This window comes from Cyprinus carpio, chromosome A23 (assembly GCF_018340385.1).
Source record: "Cyprinus carpio isolate SPL01 chromosome A23, ASM1834038v1, whole genome shotgun sequence".
Taxonomy (NCBI): Eukaryota; Metazoa; Chordata; class Actinopteri; order Cypriniformes; family Cyprinidae; genus Cyprinus; species Cyprinus carpio.
This window is the reverse complement of record NC_056594.1, coordinates 18,890,882-18,915,463: the sequence shown is the minus strand read 5'-3', so window position 1 is coordinate 18,915,463 and position 24,582 is coordinate 18,890,882. Positions and strand designations below refer to the sequence as shown.

The following is a 24,582-nucleotide window of genomic DNA, read 5'->3' as shown; positions in this document are numbered from 1 at the left end:
TGCATGACAGCTTTCAGGCATATGCAATTTGACATATTGATTTAATATCGTTGAACAGTCAGAATTGTTAAGTGTTTTATTTATTGGCATGTGGCGAAGGAAGGAGATAAACAACACTGAAGACCAAACACATGCAATGAAAACCAGACCATGTGTCATTATGAATATTTTTTATTCATAGATATATTCAGTTTTATAATTGAACTATTTATATATTATTATAATTAATACCTTTAATTAACTTTTATTTTTATATTTTTAAATTGTATTTAACTTAAGTTAAGGCAGAGCATTTTTTACGTTTTCATCTAATATTTATATTTGAAGTTTTACTTTTCAAATAACAAAAAAACATAACAATAACTATATTTGACTCCCTCATTATGTACACATTTATCAATTTACCCTTCACATTATTGTGTTTATGGTTTTTGTTTTTTATTTATTAAAAAATTAATGATTATTATATTTTAATATAGATTTCATGTTCAGATTTATGTTATTTAGCTACTTTATCCTTCATATTTTGCTATATTTATTTTCATTTAGAATTAATGTTAGTCCCTTATATATACTTTAGATCTTTTTACATTTATTTTTTTTTATTTATTTTTATTTTTTTATTATTTATTGTTATTGTTTTTACTTTTATTGTGTTAGGGAAGAAAGAAATGGTGGTGATTGGTGTGGTTGTGGTATTGCTCTCTGTGATGATGGGTCTGTGTGCTCCTGATGGATGCTTGGATGCTACGGTGGAAAGCGCTGCAGAATTTGATCCATATAAGGTTCTCGGAGTAACAAGAAGTGCAAGCCAATCAGAAATCAAGAAAGTGTACAAACGCTTGGCCAAAGAATGGTGAGAGTGCCATTTTTGGTGATTGCAATGCTACAGTAATTTCATGATGTCTAAAAAAGAATGGTACTCCATCTTTCATTTCCCCTGTCAGGCATCCTGATAAAAACAAAAATCCTGAAGCAGAAGACATGTTCATCAAGATAACAAAGTCTTATGAGGTACGGCAGCTCATATAGGACTCTGAACAGATCAACATTGTTGCCAGAAGTAATGCTAACATTAGCTTGTTACTCCATAGATCTTAACAAACGAGGAGAAGAAAGCCAGCTTACGATCGTTATGGACAAACAGATAACACTCACCCGGTTGGACGTGGCCATCATGGTTTCCGCCACAACTTCTACTTTGATGAGTCTTTCTTCCACTTTCCCTTCAACAATAAGGGTGGCCAGGACTTTGCTAACAGCAAGGTACACGTTGCATTTCAGCCAGTAAGGTATGTCACTGAAGTTGTGCCTGACAGCTTCAAGACGGCCTTACTTGATAAGAAATCCTCAGACTGGTGCTTCAGCTGCATCCATATCGAGCCAGTCTGGAAAGAAACAGGCAGGAATTGGAAACTCTTAGGTAAGTAAGTTCTATTTTCTAAGAAAAGAAATGCTTACATGTCAGGTTCCAGTTAGTGATAAGACCTTACTTGGGTTGAAATGGGTTTGTGAAGTTGACTTCCTCCGTGTAAAAGAAGTGATTTTTCACATCTCTAGGGATGGAATTGGGTGTGGTATGATGTGGTTACGAGCGGCGTTTAGCAAATCATTTGGGAGCACATCAGACTGCCATCCATTTCTTGGTGTCGTCAACGGAAAAGTGTCTTTCTTCCATTACGCTGTTGTTAAAGGCCACCTGATGCAAGTTCTCATAGAAAGACTTGCTGCCACAGAGACTAGTTAAAAGGTTAGTGAACATCATCATGCACTCTCTAATGTCTATATTTATATCTTTTGGTCTCAGACGTTCTCATTTATGGATGTCTAATAGGTTACAGATAAGAACAACCAAGAGTTTCTGAAGAGCTGTATAAGCTGAACAAGCCACATGTCCTCATTGTTTGACCAAGTGCCTTCGGTTCCTCTGCTCTTTATAAGGTCGGAGAGTAACCTTCCACAATTGCAAATGTTCAGCCAATACACCAATGATGATTGTTTTTTCTGCTTCCAATAGCTTACAAGCATTTGCCTATAAGGACTTCATCATTTGTGCATATTTCAGTTGGATACGTTGATCAAGGTCTTTCTGAAACCGCTGACACTGCTGGAGAAATTCCAACTTGAATACGTTATGCACGCCAACCATGCTTGTCTTCAAAGAGGGACGTGGACGAAGAAGCTGCAGATATTATACAGGTAAACCTGTTCCCTTGACTACTGTATGGCCGTAGTGATTGGATAAAGTCGTGTTTCTTCTGGGCACAAAACCAACAGTATAGTTGATGGTTCACCTATTTATAATCAGATTAAGTTGTGCTCTTGTGTAGTAGGATATTTGATTCATTTTGTATCCAACTTTTCTCTTTGTTATGTTTAATTTGAAAGTTTATATATGAAAGTGTTACAGTTGGTTTCATTTGGATTTTTATTTAATTTTTCTCAATAATTACAAAACATTTTCAGGGGGTTAAGTCATTGTTTTAAAAAAAAATTTTTTTTTTGTTAATACGGCGGGTCCTGGATCCTGGTCTTAGCAGGTCCTGCAACAACATCCCTATATGTCCGAAACACCACCAACCAATCAGGTGGGGGCTTCAGTGACATCCGCTTTAAAGGTTAATATTGTTTTTAATAGCATGTTGACAGGCAATGTTGTTCAGGCCAACAAATGATGGAAACATCTTGCCTGGAAAACCATGGTCATGATGATTTGTTTGAGAAGATATAAAATGTTTATTTTTTGACTTTCATTAACCATTTGCTCCTCAGGCAAAGGGATAAGAAGCATATAAATATTCATCCCCCAAAAAAATTTCTCCGGGCTCCTCGTGGGGAAAACCAAAAGCTTTGAGAGTTTTGCCCTGTCAAACTTTTCCTCGTCGCGGGGAAGTAAATGGCTGTGTAAAACAGTAGATTAAATCTAGAAACATTTTTAAAAGGGTCTTTTCCAAAATCGCGTTCTTTTCCACAGATTTGTTTCTACTCTTACTGGGGGGGAAGTCCTTTGCCAGGGGGAAGAAGCCTTCCCTCGCTACCCTACAAACAATGACGTGTTTTGGGTTTTTGCTTATCACCACGACTCGCACCCCAGTGATGTTCCTTAAAAAACAAGATAGCACACTACCACAGTAGGTTTTCTTCTCAATCTTTTTGTTTCACTTTTTCACACTAACGTAATAAATAGAAAAAGGTTTTGCGATTTGGTGCTTCTAGGGAGCTCTGGTTGGAATTTTGCCACCCGTGGGGTTTGTTTATTTTTTGTTTAATGAAATTTCATATCAAATATAAAGTGTCGATTTTGTTTTTTAAAAGTATCAGCAACCATTTCCGGACAATGAAAAAATTTTTATTGGCCTTTTTCCCACGATTTCAAATTGGCAAAATCCACTATTTGGACCCTTTAGATTTTTAACCCTTAGATTTTTGTGTTATTGACAGGGGTGTTTTCGGAGAGCGTAAGGGAGCGGGTAAATTCTGTAAAACCATTTTGGGGGTGGATGGAACGGCATAAGGGAAAGATAAACAAGCCCTGGAAACTCGAAAGCTGGAAAGGGACCCCCCATCCAAAAACTGTGACGCCTTCCCCCAGAGCTCAAAAATTTTACCCCTCGGTGAGTTTCCGGGGTTTGTTTTTTCTGGGGTTTTTAATTTGGGAAATTAGCGCTGGCGAATGCCTTTTTCATAGAGCCGGGATTTTTTTTTCATGGCCAATAGTAAAAACATTTTGTACTTTTTTTGCTTTGGGTTTTTTTTAAAAAGTGGAACACAGCTTTGACCTTTCTGAATTATCGCTGACTCTTCACAAAAATGGTTGTTAAAAAGGAAATTGACCCAACTCTCCCCTCTTTTTACTGTTGCAAATTTCAGGTAAAACTTTAAAAATACTCTTAGGGGCAAAGGCAGATTTGTTAAGTGGGTTGGTCCCCTTTTTTTGATTTTTAAAATGCTCTATTAAGATATTTTTCTTTCATTTTTAGGCGTGAGATACCCCTACTGTCTTTGATATCCTCACTTTTTTTTTGGCACGGAGTATTCAGCTTTTGTAATTTTATTGCATTTATAATTCTGATTGTTAAAGAAAATGCAGAGCCCTTAAACATTGCTGTTTTTCCCAAATTTCAGTGACTCAATTAGGAAAACAGCCCAAAAAAAAGCCAAAAAGGCACCAAGCAGAGAATGGTTCCCACACACCCTCCAGCACACTGGTCTTTCATATATTACGTAATAAATCGTATTTCTAATTTTTTTTTTTAATATCACAAAGTATCAGTACCATTTTTTTTATTGGGTTTAGTGTTTTAAAAAATACTGGATTTTTGGTCATGCTCATTTTAATTTGAAATTTTTTTAATTATTTTTAAAAATAATATTTAAATTTTAATTTTAATAATATCTCCTTTTGTTACCACTTAAAAAAAGCGAAAAAAAATAAAAAAAAAAATAAATAATTTTTTTTATTATCATCCCCCTTTTATTATCAAATGCTTCCCCTTTAAAAGTAAATTTTTTTTTTTTCCCGCATTCGCCCACCAAGAAAAACTTGTGGAGGTGCAAGTTAACCGACATAACATACCTTAACCTATGAAGCGAGCCGGGGCACTCAAAGTTTTCGGTACTTACTGATTCCACAAAAAACTCCTGCTTAGCAATTTTGCCCAAAGGAGTTTTTTCGTTCCGGTGAGCCCTCATTGCATGCGTACCCGCAGTCGATTCTAAAAAGATAATAATATATAATATATAATATAATGTTTTCCTCTTCCTCGGAGTTTGACGTTTACTTCTCCTTCCTAAAAGGGATAAAAACCCTGAATGGATGGGGGCCGTGTTGGAATACGCTCAGGACGCGTGCAATCACCGATGAGAAAATGTACAGCGCAAAGAGCTACACCAGTTTTACCCTTAATGGCCAAAAGAAATATCTGTTCTTTTCAACCGTCTACACAGGGGAAAACTTGGGAAACAACCGGAAGAAAAAGGAGGAGGTTTCCCGGTCCAAAGGGCATGACACCTCTCGATCCACAAATCTTCAATCCCTCACAAACTGGGCGACTCGGACCTGGGGGGAGCGACTGATGGAAGGGGCCGCCCAGGTACACGTCCACCTGGCCCCGGGCGGACAAGATCACTGTCCTAAATGAAGCCCTGGAAACTAAACCCGCTTTTTTCTAGACTAATAAACCCCTGATTAGAAGCACGAAGGCCTTAGCGAAAACCCGGCTTTATGCTTGCTCAAGCCAACCTCCAAATTTTTTTAGGTTTTTCATTTTGGAGGAAAGGAAAGTTTTTTGAAGGTTTTTCACACTGATGCTGACTTCTTGGAAAAGTTTCTCGGTTCTCTAATCGAGGGCTTTTCAGTCGTTTGGGTCTTCTGTTTTATTTTAAAAGACCCAAAAAGAGCCTAAATCAATTAGGGCCAAAAAAGAGCCAAAATATCTACCCACCAGCTTTCGATTTTAAACATTTCCAACATGCCTAGTTGAAAATAGCTAACAAAGTAGCATCAACAAATGATCACTGTAGACGTTTTGTCCTAGTTACTTATGACAAAGCGGAATTTTTTTTTTTTTTTTTTCAATTCTAAAGACACTTTTCCCTTTTAATTTAAACCCTCTTGATCTAGAAAGTGCAATAATAAAAAAAATTTTGGCAAACACTTTACAGTAAGGTATATATTAATTTGTGAATGCGTAATTAACAACAATAACAATGCTTTCGATTTTTTTAAAATCATTGGATAATGTACATTTCTACAGACAATACTACCACATTTTTTATTATTTCAAATTGTGATTTTTTGTTAAACAAATCTGAACTAATGTTAAGAAATGAACCATTTATAATATGTTTTACTTGCAATTCCAACCAAAAATACATTCTAAATTGTTAAAAAATAAATAAAATAAAACTTTATTAAAATACTTAGTATTAGTAAATACTTACTTCTTTGTTAGAATTCAAATTGGGCCCTCTTTAACAACTCAAAAAAATTAGCAAACGTATCATTTGTAATTATTTTAAATAACTTGAACATAAACATTTTTTTTTTTTTCAAAAACAATGGTGAAAATATGGGCTTAGCTGTATATCTTTGTTCACTTAAACTTTCAACAATTAAGGACTGTACTTTATCAATTGAGTATCAAAAGGAAACTGTTTAGATTTAGTCACTTTTTGTGCATCGCTCTTACTCGTGTACAAACTTTAACACCAACTGGCACAACTTTACAGAAATACCCATCAAACACAACTGCGCTTCAGTCCCAAGGTGTAAAAGTTACATAATATTAAATGTAATGTAAAAATATAATATGGGGTTGTGTCTCTAAAATATAGGAAAGATTCCAGATGTTCTTATCAAATTAATGTGTAAGTAAAGGGTGTAACAGCTCTTTATTGACCTTTACAGTCAAGTTCAGCTATATAGTGCAGCTATTAAATGAGCAGGTAAAGCCTTAAAGAATGACAAAAAGTGCCAGAGACCTTTATCCCTTTCCATTTGTTTTCTATCAGTAAATTGTGCTATGGCATGCAAAAAATTCTCAACAAAAAGTACAAAGAGAAGAAAAAATTGATTCTAATATTTTGTACTATGCATTTCATGTTTGCTGTAAAAACCGTTTGTCTCCTTTTTATTGGGGGTTTCATTTTATTTGTTAGCAGGGGTTAGTGGTTATGCATTATTTGATTAACTATTGCATATGCACACAAAAGGTGTGGGTGAGTTAAAACCACTCCTATATGAAGTCTTCCATTGCTGGCGCATTTTGAGTGATAATCATATACTTTATTCATATGGTGTTCAGTGAACTTCATATACTTTATAACTGATGATGCGTATTTGTGGCATTGTACTATATTAGCTTTTATTTGTGGTTTGCAATGCACGGAATATCTTAATTTAAGATAGCATTAATCATGCAAATTTCATGGCTTATTAACTCTCTATGACTAAATGTATTTATGTCTGTGGTGCAAAATATTAACACTGGATCATGTTATTATGTAAGCTTGTTTATTTATTAACCTGTTCAAAAACGAAATTATCAAATACATATGAAATGTTTTATTTGCATAATTATGATTTTTTATTTTTTCAATATCCACATTAATTTTCCAGGAGCCCCTCCTCCACACAGCGCATGAAAGGGGTCCGATGACCAATTTTCTCACCCAGAATCATGTCACTAGTGTCTGCATGGACATCCACATGTATTAGGCCCACCGGCCCATGTCTGAACAGCAGAAAAAGCAATTTTTTCATACTAAATGTGAGTAGTTTCGCAAAATAAAGGGGGAGGCCTCTTGTGTTTGCACTAACCTCTCACAAGTGCTTGTAAATTGGGTATGCAATTGATGATCACCTCCTGGGAACCAAGCAATGGGAGAAGTAACATATTAAAAATAAATTCAAAACCGATCCATGTATTCCTGCATATAGAAATGTTTTTTTTCACCAAGTGTAAGTGGGATGCAGCCATGGCCACAATTGTCACGGTAAGCCTTGTGTATTTTTTTGCAGGTGTCCTCAGGTGAAAGAGGTTGACGTTACATCACCACATATCTGCCACCTTTAGTGATTCGTATGGGGCCGCTCTTGTCACCATGTACAACCTATCATAGTGGATTCGCCTGATGGTGCCTCGGACCGAATCTATATTGAGTACAAGGGCTCTGCAAGTCATTTTTGTGTCAGGAACATTTCAACCACATCAAAAATGATGTATTGTTGTTGTAGCATTCTGTGCTGGAAATGACTTTTAAAGATTTTACAGCTTGACTGGAAATTACTAAAATTTAAATTTCTATTATTAATTTAAACTTTATCAAAAAATTTTTAAAAAAGGACTATATAAATAATATTATATATACAGAATACTACTTCTTAAAAAAACTGAGTTACTTTATTACTTTTACTACTTTGTTTTTAATATTTTAATTACTTTTTAAAATCATTTTTTTAAAAATTTAAAATAACAAATATATACAATTAAAATGTTTTATTATAAGCATGCTAAATACAAATTTATAAAATTTTTTAAAAATTTTATTACTATTCTTTTTACATTTCTTTATTTTTAAAATACGTTTCTTTTTTTGAAAGTATTTACTTAAAAATTTTTTTTTTAAAAACGAAAGTAAAATGTAATTTTTTTAAAAAAGGGAATTTTAGCTATAAAATGTTTTTTAAATAAAATTTATCCCAAAATTTAAAAAATATTTTAAAAAAATTAGTTACAAAAAACAAAAAATTCAGAAAAAAAACTCTTATTTATTAGAGTAGAGTATTTTTTTTAATTACAAAAATAAATGAGTTTGCAATTTACTCCGACACAATAAACACACCTGAAACCAGCTAACCAAACTCTTAGGGGGTATACAAAAACATATTTACATGATAATATCTGCGGAAAATTTTAATTCATCAAAAAACTTTTTATTGTCTTTGCAAAAGAAAAGAACCATTTTCAATACTACTCTTTTTTATTATTTTGGGCTTTTTCGTAATTTTCCACCAAAAACAAAAGGGCCATGTTCAAAAGTCACCCTGTTTTCCTTTTAATGCAATGCCAATGCTGGTCTTACTAATAATTCATCTAACTTTTTCCCAAAAGACTGTCTAGTGAACTCCCAAAAAACACTTGCCTATCCTGAATTGACATCAGAAACCCCAAATTACTTTTTCAGCCCCCACCAAACTCTTTCGGGTAACACCTTTTGATGCAAGGGTTACCAAAGTTAAAAAAAATTTGTATTAAATATCCGTAAAAAAAACACAACGTATATTTTTCTGCTTGATTTGCCCCCTTTTTTTTAAGCAATATTAAAAACGTGATAACTGTGTATTAAATGCTTAAAATTTAGCTAAATTTGTACTTGGTTTAAAAACTGTTATCCAAAGATCCTAACAGCATAATATTCTTAATTTAAAAGTGAAAAGTGAAAAGCCATACTATAAAAATTTTCTATAGATAAAGTGTTTCCCAAAGGTCTACTAAAATAATTGGTACTGGGCTTTTTGTTTCCCAGTAAACCTCACTCACCACATTCACACACACTAGGGCTCTTATTGTCTACGGGATTTCCACTGCCAGCCCAAACTGAAAAAGCGACCGCAGTGGGGGAGATCCCCGGGTCTATTTGGCGAGGAAGCATCTCGGGGTTTTCCCCACGGGGGCCCCCCGGGACCCCGACCTTCACACACCACACACCTGACACGCAGCCATCAGCAGCTATCCTTTCGGGCCCGATCCAACGGCCAACACCCCTTTTTCCCCCACAGGCTGATGGCCATGTTAGCAGCCCACTGCACGGGGCGCTGAAAATCACAGGAATTATAAAATGTCAACTTTTTTTATACTGTACTTTTATGATTTTTTTTTCCCATCACATCGAAATAATTTTTGTGTTTTAAAAAAAAAAAACTTACAACAATAAAACAAAATAAATAAATAAAATAATAACTTTTTAAAAAAAACTATTCAAATGGGTTTTTGTTTGAATAAAGGGTCAATTTCATTTAAAAAAAAAAAAAAACTTTTTAGCCAAAATTTTTAAATCTTGACGGTGCTAAATCCAATTATATTATATATATAAATATATATATATATATATATATATATTATATTTTAAAATAAATATAATAATATATAAAAAATAATTTTTTTGGCTTTTGTTTCGACCTAAATTTTTTTTGTGAAATGTTTCCAGTTTTGAAAATTTTTTTGGAAAAAAAAAAAAAAAAACTTTGAAAAGTAATCTTTAAAGAAAAAAAAAAAAAAAAAAAAAAAAACATTTTTTTTTTTTTTTTTTTTTTTTTTTTTTTTTTTCCCTTTTTTTTTTTTTTTTTTTTTTTCTTTTTCTTTTTTTTTCTTTTCCTTGTTCTTTTGTTGGGGGTAGAAAAATAAAAATAATCCCTTTTGGATGCCCTTCACAAATATTTTTCAATTACCTTGTTCTGATAAAATATAATAAAAAAAAAAAAAAAAAAAAAAAAAAAAAACATTTTTAACCCCAAATTATAAAATTTATTTAAATATATATATATTTATATATAATATTTATAATATAATTGGGGTTAAATTATGTAATTTTTTTTAAAATCGTAAACTTTTTTTGTGATTTAGTCATGTTTGAAATTTTTAAACAAAAAAAAAAAAAAACTTTTAAAAATCTAAAGCAATTTTAATGACATGAAAAAAAAAAAATATCGTGAACCCTTTCTTTTCCATATTTTTCTGGTGAATTTTAAACCCTTTGCAATTTTTCTGCATAGAGCACTTCACTACTACTGTACCTCATTTCCCGCCGGAAGTGGAGGAAGCTTTTTTTTCCTGATAAGTGCGCCCTCCACCCCTGGACTTAAAAGGGGGTTCGGCTGAGGGGAAGACTCAAGCGAGGCCCCACCCCAGCATCTGCTTTACGTAACGATCTCACCCCGGGCCTGGAACTGTGTGGCCACCTAGATGTCAAAAAGCATAAAAATCCCCTTATTTGAATAATATAAAATGTTCATTAAACCCTTTTTTTAGCCAAAAGGTAAGCCTTAATTAAACATGTTCAAGGGTTTTTTTACACTTTTATGGCATTCTATGGATTGTCATCATTTTCTGTGGAAAAGACACATAAAAATTTTTAAAAGTTTGAAAAGTTTGGGGACAAATTTTTTTTTTTTATTTTTTTTTTTATTCAGCAAAGGACACATTAACTGAAAAAAAAGAAAAGTAAAGACTTCTGGTTTCTATTTTTAATTCATTTATTAAAGATAAAAAAATCTACATTATTAACAACATCAGGAAGGGGCTCATGTTATACCAGTTTTAAAATAAATAAAGAAAAAAGTTCTCGAGCACAAATCAGCATTTAAATGATTTTTGAAGGGTATTGACACGAAAACGGGGTAAAGATCGAAAAATTTACTTTGATCACAGAAATAAATTAACTTAAAATTTAATTGTAAAAAGTTTAATTGTAATAATTTCACCATTACTGTTTTTACGTATTTTAATCAAATAAAAAGCGTCTTGCTAGCATAAAAGACTTCTTTCAAAAAAATTAAAAAAACTTCGTCCCCCAAATTTTGAATTCTAGTGTACATACATAAAAACTTTCAAAAATTAAAGCAAAAGTGTAAAAAAATTATATATTTTAAAAATATATTTTTCCCTTTTACTTTTAAAATTAACTTTAAAATTTAAGGAAATATAAATTTAAATTAAAGCCAGTAAAAATTTTTTGGGAGGCAGTGAAATTTGAAATTTCTGGCCCGAAAAGACAAGCAAAAAACCTTATATTGAGCCCAACCTTCAAAATTATTTCCCGAAATTTCCACCTCAGGTGCCCCATAACGGGGTTTCCCCCTCTTTTAAACCCACCGGCTGCAAAAGGGGATTTTAGGCCCAAAATTTCTGCCAGACAAAACCCCAAGTCAGTGATCACCATTGGGACCCCGGGTTTAAAATAAAAACACTTACTCGTGTTACAATTAAAGTGATTATACCAATTCCTATGCTGGCATAATGTCAATCTACATTTTCCTATGCGCGCACCGCTAGGGACCCCTTTCCTCTTCAAAACCCAAACACTTTTCGATTTGAGTCCTTAGCAATGCCCTTTTGCACAGTGATCCACCCCTTCCAGCGCTGAGCACATTAAACGCCTGCCCCTCCGGGTTTGGGCCCCACCCTCCAGGGACGCCGCAGGGTGCATGGGGAAATCGCACAACACATCAATCCCCTACTTTACAGTAAAAAAAAAAAAAACCCCAACACCATTCATGAAATGAGCCTAAAATACAAGTGATTCAAAAAATTTAATTCTTTTTATTTTTATTTATTATTATTTTTTTTTTGCATTAAAGAATAGATATATTTAACAATTCTAAAATTAACAAAAAATCAATAGAAAAAGTTATAACACAAAATTATAAATTTACGTATTTATATCTTTTATAAAAAATTATTTATTTTTAAATTTTTTATTTTTTTTTTTTTTCAAATAAATAAAAATTTTCTTAAAGATTTTTGAAAAATTATTATTAATAATTTATATTTATAATAATAATAATAATTTTATGGGGGGGCAGATGGACTTTGTATCTGTTTCTAAAAAACAGCTTTTCCTTTAAAAAAACAAAATTATTGCCATAAAAAAGTTTGATATCCATCCATTTTTTTTTCCATTTGGCATTGCAAAAACAAAAAAAAAAATAAAGGAAAATATAACTTTAAAAGTAAATTCGTTTCTTTTTTATAAAATATTTATTCAAACCAAAATTAAAAGGTACGACCACAAATTTTTTGCCCTTCACACAGCACGCAAGCACGGTCAAAAATTAGTTTTTACCTCCTTCGCAACGTAACCTCGCGTTTTGCTTAAATGTACCAAAATACTCATTGCCCTCTAGGTCAAAAAAACCCAAAATTTCAAAAATGGCTCCAACAATTAAATTATTCATTTTTTTTTCAACAAAAAATTGTATTATTTTCAAAAAAAATGAAAATTTTTTTTAAAAAAGTTTTTTTCTGTTTTATTTCATTTTTTATTTTTTAAACAAAAACTATTTATATAAATATATTAAAAAATAAAAATTGTTTATTAAAATTTTTATTTTAAATTTTTATTACTCTTTTTTTTTTAGATAGTTTTTATAAAAATACTTTTTTAAAAAATAAATAAAATTATTATTTTTATTTTAAATTTTTTTTTATTTTATTTTATTTTATTTATTTTTTTACTTTTATAACAACTTTTTATAAAAAAATTTACTTTAATAAAATTAAATTTTAAATATTTTTTTTTTTTTTATTATAATATTGTTTTAATACAAATACAAAATATAATTATATTTTTATATTTAAATAATAATTTATATATAAAAAATTTAATTAATAATATTTTTTTTTTTTTTTAAAAAGGTTTTCCCCGTTCCTCACTTCTTCATGCCCAGAACAGTGAAACGTTACTGCCCAACCCTTGGATTGAGTGGGGAAACAGGACACGGGGACTCCCCCTGACTCCGGGCAGCAGCGGGACCTCGAAATAAAGGGCCCGGTACACTGTGACACTTTTGGGGTGGCGGCCCTTTCTTTGGGCATTTTTTTCCAAGTGGCTGAAAAAGTAAGTCCTGCAATGATTCATCCCCATTTAAAGGGCCCTGATGTACACTAAAGTTTTCATATGAACTCACCCTCCAAAACAATTCTCCTGCTCTTTTGTTAGGGGCCCGTGACAGCGAACCAACTCCATGGCTAGAGCGAAAGGATGCATCACTTGAAACCCCCCTATTAAACTATAAATTTCTTAAAAAACTGTTGATGTTCGGAAACTGTACGTGTATGCATTCTACACAAAAACTTTCCGAAATAAATAATGCAAAATGGTTAAATTCTCACCCCAATTTTTTCCCCTCATTTTGATGCTAAAGGGAAAACTGGGTGTAGCAGGGAAAACTAAGCGCCCTGCTTTCTTATTTTCATCATCTGTTTCTTTTCGGTTTGTTCCACCGATACTTTCCCGCTCCCACAGGGGGCCCCGACGGACCGCTGCCTATACCTGCTGCATGCAACCTTTTTCCCATCTGTTTCCCAATCACAAACCTCCCCAAATTGTACCCCGATGTAAAGGGGTTTTAGGGGGTCTGGAACTTCTTTTTCTAAAAACAGCCTACATCGAAAAAATCTTTTTATTTTTTTTTTTTTTTTTATAATACAATGAAATTTCAGCGACAAATTTTAAAGATTTATTTTAAAAATAGATGGAGCATTGTATTTCCCAAAAAAGCATCCTTTTCTGACAAATTTAAATCTTATGGATACATTTTGGAACATATAACTGTAAATTTTTACAATTTATAATACATTTTGCATATTGTCCAAAATTGACTAGGTCTAATAAAATTTAGAAGTAATTAGTAATCTGATGAAAAAGATGCCAATGACATGTAAAAACATGAAATTATTACTATGGTACAGTTCAGTAATTAGACTAGGTTAACTAATAACATGTTCCTTTCTTAATTATGTTTCAATGACATTTATGTGAACAAAATATTGTAATATTACCTGTACTGAGTATTATATATAACAAGTAAAGAATGCAACATTGTAATATTAAATTAATATAACAAAAGTAATATTAAAAGTTAAATTAAAATAATATTTGCATTACCGGTCAAAGTTTGGATTAAATACGTTTTTTAATGTTTTTGAAAGAAGTCTCTTATGCTCACAAAGAATGCGTTTTTTTTTTTTTATGAAAAATACGTAAAAGCCATAATATTGTCAAATATTATTGTAATAAATGTTTTGTATTTTAATGTCACAAAAGGTAACCTATTCCTTGATGGCAAGTCATTTATATTTAACTACTTTTACATTAAGCATTTAGCAGACGATTATCATTTTTCATGCATTATTTGATAATCAACTACGGACCATGCTCTACCGTTTAAGTTACAGGAATGCTCAGTTATTATTATGCTATATCATTATTATAATTAGATACACAACTGTAGTCATTGTTGTGTTCTTGTGATGGTGTTTTTATCACCTGTATCTCCTCCTGACACAGAAAGCAGCGCTTTGTCCCGTCCTCCTCCAGCTGCTGCCACCACCCCCCAAGCCCACCCCAAAAGCCAGGAAAACAGCCCTGCTCTGGTGCACCACCCAGCCACTCTCCTGAAAGCCCTGACTGAGCTGGGCGGCCAGCCCGCTGAGAGACAGGCGGAAGAAGCGGTACCGACCGTGCATAGTTCTTCGGCGGACGGTTCGTTTCGCCGGGGGGAACACGCGCGCCGCTCACCGCGGAACTTCGCAGCCACACGGCCGGCTGGTTTGAAGGCCCCAGCTGGTATAAGCGAACCTCCCCAGCCCAAACCCAGACCCCCGACTGAGAGCATGTTTTCAACTGACATTAATCTTGAGCCGAACGGAGAACTAAATTTTCACTTTGACACTTCTTCACCCTACATTAAGGACAGTGTTTTATGTGAACGCTGATTGGTTCGTGAGACGTCACTTTCGGTTTACAGCTTTCAAAATAAAAGTCACAGGAAAAGTATTTCACAATAAAAGTAAAGATCCCACATCTTTTATTTTAAGTATACAAATCTAAATAAAAAAGTTCAAAGCGGTGAGTCCAATTATTAAGCACACCAACACTTAAGAAATATGGTTATTGTTTATGCGTTTCGTTTAATATTTTTTTTTTTAATATTGGAAAATACTACAACTATACATCCATTCCAATACATTTTAAATCTCGTTTAGCCCTGTACATCTGGTTTGTGAACGTGGCTTATTAGCTTCATTTATATTCGTTTTTCGAATTGGCCAACAGTGTTTTCTGTTGCCCGCAGGTCATGCAGGGTCCAAATGACACAGGGCAGGAGCTCCCTCCACTGTCATCACTTTGTAAGATCCGTCAGATTTTGACAATAAAGCTTTTCCTCAAGCACTGTCGTTACAGTCCAACTGCAAGACAGATGAGCATGGAAAAACAGGTCTTTTGTATGGCAGTATCAGTGGAAGCTGAAACATAAATTTGTCCATTACTCCACATTCTTTTTGTAATTGTTTCTTTGTTTATAAGCAACACCTAAGGCCACACCTAAATTCATAGGCATTTTCGTTGTTTTTCCAAATGCAGTTTGTTCATTGCCCGACTCTTTTGCTCGACTCAGGTACTTGGTACATATCACACTTTAACGGGCACATCTGTGTCTTTCTAAATTAAGTATAAACATTCAATTCAATTTCAAATTCACAAGTTTATTTGTAAGAAGGCGCGTTTTGCATACAGATCAGTGCAAAGCAACTTTACATAAATTATAGTTTTTACAATATTTGTAGTAGCTTAACAATGAAAATTGTCAATGTGTGATTTATTTTTTGAAGAGCTGACCTCTCTCATGAACTGCCTGCAGGCTCCACATGGAGAAATAAAGCGGTCTTCAAGGTCACTGCACAAAATACAATTTACTGTATACCAGGAATTGCTCAACACTACTTACTTATACTTCAATCAATACATACATATAGCTATATACTGAAATACCTTGCAATTGCGATGGGCTTTGAACCTGGTATGTCCCTTCTCCTCGACACAGCTTTAGAGGGAATAGCAGTCCTCTCAGCAACACAGTCCAAGAGGGTAGCTTGCATTCTCTAACATTACAACCTGTTAAGAAAACAGTCCGTATTTGTACCATAAATTAATGCCTCATATTGCCTGTTCTTTTTTGGGATTCATTTTAGTATATGTATTTACTGGGTGATTCATTGGTACCATTCAAAGTTTTGGGGTCGTAAAGGTTTCCTTGTAAATAAATTAATACTTTTTAGTTCAGCAGCCATTTAATGAATCACATGAACCTTCATGAATAATTCAGATTTGCCATCAAGGAATAACTTACCTTTCAAAATATATTAAAAATAGAAAACATTGTTTTAAACTGAAAAATATTTATTTTAAAGTGCAATATTTCTTGTGTGATATCAGTTTTACTGTGGTGTGATCAAATGAACACATTGATGACATAAGAGACTTCTCATAAAGAGAGTCGTTTCAAATGTGTTTAATATTTTTTTTTTTTTTTTACCAACCTAAATTTAGATGTATGTACAGTATAGCACTCAGATAAAAAAAATACACATATATTAAAGCTTAACTCATTAAAATTTTTGTGTCCCCTCACCTGTGAACACAGTTCCATTGCTTGTTAAGACAGCTGCTCCAACTCTGATTGCTGTAGGGACAGTATGCCTGTTTTCTGGCTTCCTGCGATTTCCGAATAACAGTGCTTCTGGGTTATAGCTTTTCATAATGCTGCTGACTGGAGACTCTGTTTAAAGAACCAGGCACTACAGGTCTTTAAGTGCACAAGTTTGGTGTAAGGGTGTGTGTGATGTGGGTGTGGGTGTGTGTGTGCGTAGTGAGTGTGTGTAACTAATGAGGAATTGAGTGATGCAATGACCTCTTTGACACTTAGCATGGAGTAAATTTGATGAAGCAATGGCAAAATTCCCCATTTACCTTTAATATTCACATAGGATGACAAGCGCCAACCTGAAATTCCACGAACAGGATTGTGCATTGCACCTTTCTGACAATCATTAGACAGACCACGCGTCAACATAATGAACAAAAACATTTCACTTACCTAAATGTGGTTTAAACATTTATTCTCATGACTATTAGAAACTAATTTAAATGAGGTATCACTGTTCCGTAATTTTCTTACAGTGTATTTACTGTTATCTCACCCAGTATAATACTACAATTCCCTTTACAGTAAATAACTGTAATTCCCTTTGCAACCAGGGAATTTTTCTTTGACGTCAAACACTACCATACAGAGAGGGTAGGCCAACTATATTTTTTAAAATTACTGTATATTACTGTAGTTGCCGTAACAGGCCTCTTTGGGCGCCATTCCATTTAGGTTTTTTGTTTTTCCACATTTCTTTACATTTGGATTGACAGGATTGTGCCTTACAACGGTGTCTACAACGCCGCTATACAGCTTGACATTGAACATGTTTAAAGTCGGCATTGTAATGACTAGCAATCCATTTTGTTCGTTTTCAGAAACTACTACTGTAAACGTCAGAATACACTGGGCATCAGTTTACTTGTCCGGCAACTCCATTGTAGATATTATCAGTGATTATAATGGGTTCTATTTTGTCTTTTGTCACGTTGTGCGCCGCTCGCCGCTCCTGTTGAGGAAGACACGAAACCAGCACAGCATGCCACGGGTTTTGGCTAAAAAAAAAAAAAGGGGGGGTTTTGAACTCAGCAGGTGGAAGAGCTCTGGAGAACAAAAAGCATTTGATATTTTTTAATAATTGTGTCGTTTGCAATAAGTCAGATTATTAGGATAAAACTAAAATGAATTGTATATATAAAAAAATACAAAATCTAACTGAAATCTATAATTCAAATTAGTGAATTACAGTAGTATACTGCATGACTTTGGATTTTTTTGTTACAGTAGTTTGCACTGTAATTAGCATGATAGTTTACTGTAAAAGTTAAATACAGTTTATTGTAGCAGTACATTTTAATTACAGTACTCACTGTTGCCAGTAAGTTACTGTAAAAACCCTTTGAAATGTCTAGACAGTTCTATGTATGCACAGAATTGCAAGTAACCCTAATGGCATGAGTAATGAATGATCCTGTGTAGTCCAGTTGTCAGATTTTCAGAGACTTATATGAGGTATTATGAAAGCCAATAAAGAGACAAGTCATGAGCTTTGTTGTAAAGCTTTATGTATTTAAAAACGAACTGTGGACAATTCCATCAGTCAGCTAGATTTCTTCCAGTCCTTCTATCAAACAGCTTCATGAGATGCATCCTGGAACTCAATACTGAAGGAGTTTTCTAATATGTTCCAACATCACCAAAGCAATTCATCTGTTGTGCAAAGTTATATTTACCTTCAAAGCTAGGCATTTATTTTCAATATTTCATGCAAATAGCCTACATGACTATATCTATCTATCTACTATCTATGTAATCTATCTATCTATCTATCTATCTATCTATCATCTATATATATTATATAGATATAAATTTGGATTAAATACGCTTGAACATAATAAAAGATAAACTAAAGTTTACTTTAAAGTATTCACTGCTTTTATATGTGCAAAATATGCATTTAATCTATATCCTATGAGACTCTGATGCAATGTGAAAGCATCAGTACTTGAAGTAGGATTTATTGTTAAATTACATAATTCTGATTGAAAGAAAGCCTTCCCTCATTCAGTTAAACTACTCCAGTGAGTAGTTTTCTCACTTTTGTGTAGTCACCAGGCTAGTATGGATGGCACAGTCGAATCCCCATGACCCCCTGAGAGCCCGCGCTGATCGCCCAAGAAAGGGCTGTAAGGAAAACAGCATGTATTTGACATTTTTTATAATGTAATAAATATTTTTTTTACATCACAAATTACATAATCCCCATAGAACGAAAGCAGGATATTTCTACCTTTTATTTACATTATAACTTTTTCGGTGTTCTCAATATGTAAAATAAAAATGGGCTTAAACGTGTTTAAACACTAAAAACATTTTAAACAAATTATTTTTTTTATAAATAGATAGATAGAGAGAAAAAAAAAAACGATCCTACTGCATGTTTTGTTATTTTGTAGTTTCACCACGTTTTACCTGTTTTTTTCCTTATCTGGACACTCTTGTGTGCCTACCAAGCGTTTTATTATTATTTTGTACATAAATCAAGTGTCAATACAGATATCACAACGTTTCTTTGAACTAACATAAAGAGGCTGAGCCATAAAGCCCTGAAAAGGCGTGTGCCCAATCAGAGTATATCTAACAATCTCCGTGAATTGTCCAGCAGTGTACGCGCAACCCTTATTCCCCTAATGCCTTATTCACATGAAACCCTTTGGCAGGACCCTTGGGATGTGTTTTTTTGCCATCATAAATTAGGGAAACCGCCAAATGCTATGACAACGAAGGTGTATTTGAAGGGTCAAACGAACCTCAGCCAGAGCGAAGAACAGGTTGAACAACCCTGCTTATAGTTTTGTATATTAAATAAAGTGTCTCTAAAACAAGAATATGCCAAAAAAAGAGTGTTTATTATTATGGTAGAATTATTTTTTCTCATCAGAAAAGATCAAATACAGTTAATTTAAGTAGTTAATGTATTTATTATTTATTAGTTTTTTTTAAGGGTCCAAATTATGCCTCGTAATGATATTCTGGATAAATAAGTGTGAATGCAGCAGTACTTGAAGTAGGATTTATTGCACCAATTAAAACTGCCAAAATAATTATTGTTTATTATAAATAATTATTTTAAATATTATTTTCCTCAATCAAGTAATATCATTTTATTATCAATATAATATTTTTTATTAAAGTTTGTGATGGGATTCATCTCGTAGCTGGATGGTTTTGTTAAATTTGGTTTTGGTTTTGGTTTTTTACATACTGGTAAAAAAAAAAAAAAATGTATAGCCTGAATGCACTGTAAGTTGCTTTGGATAAAAGCGTCTGCTAAATGCATGAATGTAAATGTAATAAAAAAATACTTCCGAAATGAAGGCCGCTGAAAAAGTGGGTGGTACCTGTTGCGTTCTATCCCATTTGCCGCCACCAGGGCTGGGGAAGTTCTCATATGAATTTAAATCTCTTGATCACCTGGCAGGCGTCTTTTCCACCAAAGCGAGAGCCCACACAGATCATGTTGTCCTTGACTCTGAAGTAGTATTGGCAGGGGCGTTAGACTGGGGCTAAAACTAGTACAGATTACCAGGGCCCCAAAGGAAGAGAGGGCCCTTGAAAAGTCTGGAATATATTTTATTTTACCTGGATATTTTAAAGGGGGGGGGGGGTGCAGTCGCATGGGGCCCATCAGGACGCCATATGCACTAGGGCCCGGATCTTGTGCAACGCCCCTGAGTATTGGCAGAAGCTTGATGATCACCACATCCACCGCGCACCGAATCGATGACAGATAGAGCTGTATAATCGGCTGCGTCACTCCTCATCCTCTAACAGTGCAGCTGGTTCCTCCAGATTAAATCAGGGCTGTCTATGGTTGGAAGTGTGGACAGTTGATATAAGCATTAATCTGGGTGGGAACACTGAGCAAAGGGCAAAAAATAAAACTATGGTCTGTCTTCATGTAAGTGTGTAATTTCTGCCAAAATCACGAAAATAATGACAGTTCCAAACAAGGTTTTCCCCAAACACTCTCCCCGTCTGAACAGATAGTCGCCGCCCAAAAGCGTAACACACATTGGTTGAGCTAGAACTTGTCCCTACACATGTAGTTCCCATCGGGCACTCAAACAAAAAACAAGAATGTTTGATAAACCCATCTTTGTGTTTTGAGTAGAACAAGCTGGATGGGTCTCTTCCTCTTGCTTTAAAATGAATATATGACGGTGGGCGATTTAATGTGCGATTTCTGTAATGGTTGACAAAACAATTTATTTATTTATTTTTATTTTTTAATGCGCACGGAGAATATTCTTGATGTGGAATATTTCACATTTCATATACTATAGATCGGTCATAGGGCCCTGTGGTCTCCCTTCAACCCCTGCCTCCAGCAGCACATTGCTCAAAAAGTTTAACAAAATTCCATATCTCAAGACAATATTTAATTATGAAAGTCTTCAAACTGTACCACAGAATCAGTCATTCTTAGTATTTGCTAATGTGTTTCTTAATGAGCAGGATGTCATTGTTCAAAGTTTTTAGATTTTAGGCAAAATGACTGTAGATTCTGGACATGTTAAATACTTGCTCAAATCCCTCTTCTACAGCAAGACTGTGCTCACTCAGCACTGCCTGAATCATGGTGGCACTGTCCTCATTCAAATACAATATAACATACAGGGCAGGTTTTGAATAAAAATAACTTCCTTTAACTTATATAAAATTTACCAATAAAAATATTTGATAAATAAAAAAAAAAAAAAAAAAGGATAGTAAATGTTGTTTTTTCTTGCAAGCTGCAGTACATATGGTCTCCACCAGTGGCCAGCAGTCAACACCCATTGTGGCTGAATGAGGGCTCCACCACAATAATGCTTCCTCTGAAGAGATGCCTGGTAGAGATGCCTGGTATTTGACAGAGTAAGGTACAACCTCTTGAACCCCGATTATCCTTTGTGGCAATGTAATCTATTTTAAAAAAAAAAAAAAAAAAAAAAACTTGGGACAAAAGGTATTCACATTTTGCTATATGCAGATTTATGCTATATTCATCATTTTAGAAAAATATTTATAGATTTAGCTGATGTTGAAATGAGCCATTTCTGTTAAGCAACCCCTGCTTGCAAGCACCCATACCATGATACCATTGTGTTTAAAAATTCTATTTTTGCTTAATTATAATTCAGTTTGCTTACATATGCGATTATAAATGTGCTATCATTTGAAAAAGAAAAAATCATGACTTTTTGTTGAATGTCATATCCTGACATTTCTAATGTAGAATAGACTTCTAAATGGATCTGAAACCTCCTCATACTAGACAAATGTTAATTCTAAGCTCCTTAAACCAAATAATCGCTTTTAAATGAAGAATTGCATTGCCTACCTCTGACTTTTACAGTGAGCACAAGAAATACACACAATACTGAGCCATAAAATAAGCATCCAAAATATAAGCAACATATTTGTTTGTGAAAGCCTGTAATAAATGAAAACGAGTCTCTCGATGCTAATATTGAACCGCTGAAGTCTTCTGTCTGCTTGAATCTTTCAAAACTGTAAACATAGCAACCCTGATATAGTTCAAGAGTGCAGAAGAATTAACTGATCACAAGATCATGGTCACTTAGGCTTTAGTATTCTACAAGTCGACGACTATTACGAGATGTTTCTAATGGCTTCTACACATGCATGTCAAGAATGAAAGAGGAAACGAAATATGTGAAGACTCACCAGTGATAATTCCTCACCTCCCAAGCCTTGAATCACCTCCAACTGCTGATTTCAGAACTCCTCTCCTTTTATACTGACTCCCTGTCCATGTCCAGTGTTTTTGTAACAAACAGTATAGCAGACACATGACCTAATACCTGACACAGGAGATGAAGTCCCTGAGTGTCACGCATATCTGATTCAGCACTCTTTATTATGACTTATTGTGTGCTGGAGTTTCAGAACAGCATTAAATACAGGTATTGTGGGTGTTGTCTAGTGAACAGCATTTCAAAATATTGCAAGCTTGGGTTACATGATCAGAAATGTTTTTAACAACAAGTTAAGATTATTTTTTTTTTTTGATTGATCGATTGATTGATTGTATGCCACCCTGATATATAATTACCTTTAACAAATAGGGCTTTTCTAAACCATAATCTAAAAATTTTCATAATTACAAATGAGCTTAAGACCTTCACATTGAGACTTTATATAATAAGCTATTTCTCACCAGTTTGCATTTTAATAAACAATGTACTTATGGATGAAATTACAAGTTTATTTGGTGACGCCTAGCTGATTTAAAGTATTTGATTTCAGTGTAATTAAATACTTTGTTAAAAACAGACTAATATCTATCATCTGTGTGGATGCTTTTATGATAGACAATAAATATGGTTCTCAGATTTAGCGCTTTGCGGGACATTTGTAACTCGAACATACTGAAATGATTCAGTTTCCTTTATACATATTAATCAGTGCTTTATTTTCTGATTGGATGAGCACATAATGAACACATTATTTCTCAGATCTGTGTATGCAACTAAGATTTGATTTATTTTACCTTTTCTTTGTTTACTCTCTATGACATGCATTTCCCCACAAACAGCCTCCCACTTCACACCATATTTATGTCTTCAATCTTTCATTCTCCATCTCACACCCACTCAGACTGGGAGTTTTTATCAATAACAAAGGTTGGCGACTTCCAGAACAGCTTTAGAATCACTTGTGGGAAAAGGCTGACATTATAGGATTTGACCGAATATGGAAGATAAATCAGGTTATCCTGGGGGAGTGTCTCAATACTGTCTGATTTCGTTTAATTTTGATACATCATTATAAAAACTTATTAGGAAACTACTTCCTTATGCAGTGTTTTTCATAACAAATATTGTAATTAGTTATTGTGTAATGTGTGATGCTATATATATCTATGTATATATATATTATATATATATTAATATATTATTATATATATATATATATATCTATATATTATTTATTTTTTTTTCTCATTTAACACAAAAGCTGAGGTTGAGTTTTATATCTCTAACGATGTTGTTCATAGAGGCTAACTAAATTTCTCCTAACATTTTAAAAATAAAGAGCAAAAAATTAATAATTAAATTCATTTATATTAGAAGTATTGTAATAATAACTGATATTTTTTTTAAAAAGGAGAATGTAGATCAAATAATTTCAATACAATAGGTCATTATCTTTAGTTGGTTGTTTACGTCCTTCTTACAGTGATACCAAAAATATGTAGGAATTTTTAAATTAAAAAAATAAAATAAAATAAAAATAAAGATAAAATAATTTTTAAATGGTTAAGTAAGTAGTTTGCAAATAAAATAAAACAAAATCATGAACCTGTCATGCGCTGTATTTGTTTGTTAACTCTAATAAATGGCATTTAAACTTATTTCACATAATTGTATAGAATGTAAAATGGTTTTGGAGTGATTTATACAAATAAAAAATAAAAAATAACAAAAAAATAATAATAAATAAATAAAATACATAAATAAACCAAAACAGGTCATCAGCTTTAATCGTTTGTTACCTCCAGTGATTGTCACTTAAAATATTCCATATTACTATGTAGAGTTTTAAAATGGTGAAAAATTGTGAAAAAAGATCAAATAAAATAAAATAAATCCGATTTAGTTTGTAATCTAAAGTTATTCCATATAATTTTATATCCTCTCAAACTGCTATAAAGACTATAAACTTTTATTATATTGTTAACACAAACTACGAGAGTCTATAATTTACAAAGATAAAAAACTGAATTGTTTTTTTGATTCTTTCCAACAATGTAGAATCTCAGCAGTGCTGTGACATCACTGTTGCCCCTAATTACCATGACA

The 24,582-nt window shown here is 33.3% G+C and overlaps 3 pseudogenes; 1 reads left to right on the top strand and 2 right to left on the bottom strand.

Annotated features, from left to right (window-relative positions):
- Positions 1-671: 671 nt before the first annotated feature.
- LOC122135228 lies at positions 672-3,986 on the top strand (annotated as a pseudogene).
- Positions 3,987-15,855: 11,869 nt separating this feature from the next.
- LOC122135227 lies at positions 15,856-17,554 on the bottom strand (annotated as a pseudogene).
- A 2,507-nt stretch (positions 17,555-20,061) lies between these two features.
- On the bottom strand, positions 20,062-22,617 carry LOC122135226 (annotated as a pseudogene).
- Positions 22,618-24,582: the final 1,965 nt, after the last annotated feature.